Genomic DNA, 3798 nt, shown 5'->3' with positions numbered 1-3798 from the left:
GCTTTGTCGAGGTAGTAAACGTACTCTGGATGTGTAGAGCTCTTGAATCCAGGTGGCTGCTGGACGTAGACTTCTTCTTGTAGTTTACCATTGAGGAAGGCAGACTTAACATCCATTTGATATAATTTGAAACATTTGTATGTAGAGAAGGCCAAGAACAATTGGATTGCCTCAGGCCTTGAAACTAGGACAAAGGTCTCGTCATAGTGTATCCCCTCTTCTTGGCAGTAGCCTTTTGCAACCAACCTGGCTTTGTTTCTTATGACGATGTCATCCTCATCCTTCTTGTTCCTGAACACCCACTTAGTGCCAATTGCATGTTTATCCTAAGGTAAAGGAACAAGTGTCCATACCTTCTTTCTTTCAAATTGGAGTAGCTCTTCTTGCATGGCATCGACCTAGCTTGGGTCTTGGAGTGCTTCATGAATTTTCTTTGGCTTTACCATGCTTAGAAAGTTTACAAATAAACATTCCTTTGCAGTGGCAGCTCTGGTCTTGATGCCTTGGGAAGGATTACCAATGATTTGGTGTAAGGGATGGTTTTTCATCCATCTTGTCATGGGATGATGTGCAGTTGGATGAGTTCGAAAATATTGCTCAATTGGGACGTTTTGCATTGAGTCTCTAGTTCAGATACAGAGATGTTATTCTCTAGCTCCAAAGCACTGGATTCTGGTATAGAGCTGCTTGGCTCTGGTTCAGGATCTGCTTGATCACAAGAAGAAGTAGAGGCGTTAGAAGGGCCAGAGATAGATGTACCTGAAGGTTGTGGCTTTTCTTGAACGCATGTAGAGGCATCTCTGGTTCCACACTTAGAGATGTCTTCATCACCAAAGAAGTCTTGAAATAGCTCCTCGAGTTCTATTTCCCTTAACTTCGATAGGGAACCAGAAGTCACATTGTTTAGCTTGAGTTTAGAGCTGGAGTACTCTGAAGTCATTTGTTTTTTATCGTTGAACGAGACGTTGATGCTTTCCATGACCGTCTTGGTTCTAAGGTTGAAGGCTCTATAGGCTTTGGAATGTACAGAGTATCCAAGGAATTTGCCTTCGTTCACCTTCTTGTCAAATTTACCAAGTTGCTCACGATCATATAGGATGAAGCACGTGCAACCAAAGATGTGTAAGAATTTAACGTTAGGCTTTCTTTAGTTGATAAGTTCATAAGGTGTCTTCATATGTCTCTTGACCATAATTGATCTGTTTTTAGTAAAGCACACAGTCGTGACTGCTTCGGCCTAGAAATGGGATGGAAGACCAGAGGCTGCGAGCATTGTTCTTGCAGCTTCAGCTAGAGTTCTATTCCTTCTTTCCATAATATTGTTTTGTTGTAGGGTTCCTGTTGCTGAGAAGTTTTGGGAAATTTCCTCTTTGTCAAGGTACTCATCAATTTTAGAATTCCTGAACTCTGTACCATTGTCGCTTCTCAACCTTTGGATTTTGCTCTGTAGGAGGACCTAAAACTTTGTCATCAGCTTAATCAACACCTCTGGTACATCTAATTTCTTTCTTACAAACTCAATCCAGGTATATCGTGAAAATTCATCAATTAATACAAGGATATACTTCTTGCCAGGCATGTTTTGAACAGAGATAGGACCACAAAGGTCCACATAAAGCATATGGAGAGATCTGACGCATGAAACATTAGTCTTTATCTTGTGAGAGGCTCATTTGAGTTTTCCCATCTCACATGCAGGACAAAGATGATCTTTTTCGAACTTTTTAACAAGCTTCTCAAGATTTGAAAAATTAAAATGAGACAGCTTGTGATGCCAGAGCCAGGCTTCTTCACTCTTTCGAGATATGAGACAGAGTGTCTCTATACCATCTCTGGGTGAGAAGTTCATAAGATACAAACTATCTTTTCTAATTTGTTTCTATAAAATAAATTAGAGATTTTTAGGTACCTATTTCATAATGGGTCGTTTGACGTTATTCTTTTTAAGAGTTTCTAATTTAGGACCTGGTTTTCCAGTCGCAACTGGTTTTCCAGGTTTAGCCTTGGGAGCCTGCTTCCTGTGGGTCTTATGAAAATTTCTTTTGGATGACCCAGACAACATGCAATGAGGTCTAGAGAAATGCTGCTTTAACTAAAGCAACAGAGAGAGATATTTGCAATTTTGAAAACAATTTCAATGACAAAACCCTTCATTTGGTTGATAAAACTTTGGGGCCTTTTTAATACAAAATTTCCTAGCATTATTTGTTCTAGAAAACTTCCTATCTAGTTCAAATTTATTCTTTTTGGAATCGCTCTTGGTCTTCTTTGGTTCTGTGATAACGAGGTCCTGATTATCACCTGAGGTAATTGTTATGTGATTACCTGATTATATGAGTACATGAATGTGTGATTAATTGCAATTATTGATTATATGGGTGCATGCTTACATGAGATTAATATGTGAGTGTGTATATTTTTCATGCATGAGAAGTATGTATATGTATGTATGCATGAATATATATATATGGATATTATATGTATACATATGTGCATGCATGTGTTATGGGTATGCATAAAGATCGCATATGCATGTATGTATGTGGGGTATCAAAAAACTTTATATATTCTTTCCTTTTTGAACTGCCTTCCTCTTAAGGAAGGCATAAAAAGAGAATTTAGGAAAAATAGATGTTTTTCTGCTATTTTTGGAGAGAAAAATAGGGAGAGTAAATTCTTGTTATTTTGGGAATTAAAGTTGGAAATCAAAGTAGAGGCTAATTCATATTGCTGTTTTCTTATTCAAAATCAATCTTGCAAAAGGTGAGTTTTTTGTCTAATAACAACCTTTGAATATTGTTAAGATTACTGGTTTTATGATTTGAATGAATCTGCTAGTGTTTATATATATGATGTTCTTATTAAATGTATCAACAGGTAAGGAGTTTATAATCGGATGTCCGATGAGAACAACTCACCGGTAAGAATATTGTTCGGTGATGAAGTGGGTAGTTTAAGTTTTGTCAGGTAAGGTCTTATCCAGTAAGAGCCTTGTCCGGTGAGGAATATTTACCGGACAATGTGTTGTTCTGATAGTGACTCTTCGCTCAATGTTTATGTCTTAACTCATGTGTTGACCAGTGAGAACTTGTCCAGACATTGGTTGTCCGATGAGCGAGTATCCGGTTGAATGTTGTCTATATAGTTATTCATCACCCAGAATGGTTGAGTGTTTTCCGGATAGGAGTGTCCGGCTGAGGATGTCCGGATATGTGTTGTCCGGGTAAGAATTGGCCAATGAAGAAGTTATTGTGTAATAGTCTGGTTATTATTTTAGATATACATATGTATATATATATATATGTTATGTATATATGTTTAGATATGTGTGTGTATACTATTTTAAATAAAGAAAAGAGGGGGAGTCAGCTATTGAGCCGCCCCTCACTTCTTTTTGTGGTTGGGTATATATATATATAATTTGTGAAGAAAAACACACACAACACATACCATATTTAGAAATCTCTCTGAGAATTTGAAGAAACTGCACAAGAAGAAGAAGAATCCTAAGGCTTTGATTTTTGACTTCTAAAAGGTGAGTGTATTAAGAGCTTTGGATATGAATTGCTTACATACAGTCTGATAAGCATTTAGAACTGATTATTATGAATTTGGTTGCATTTTTTATGATGATTCATGTAAACCGTGCAAGTAGTGTCCGGATTGATATCCGGATACTTAAATTGTCCATGCCTTGTCCGGATATTGTTTAAACCGGATAAGAGGTGATTGGATAACTTATAAACCGGCCAAGAGGTGACCGGATAACTTATAAACTGGCCAAGAGGTGACCAGATA

The sequence above is a fragment of the Cynara cardunculus genome (genome assembly GCF_001531365.2).
Source record: "Cynara cardunculus var. scolymus isolate 2C chromosome LG 17, CcrdV1, whole genome shotgun sequence".
Taxonomy (NCBI): domain Eukaryota; kingdom Viridiplantae; phylum Streptophyta; class Magnoliopsida; order Asterales; family Asteraceae; genus Cynara; species Cynara cardunculus.
This window is presented reverse-complemented; position numbering follows the sequence as displayed.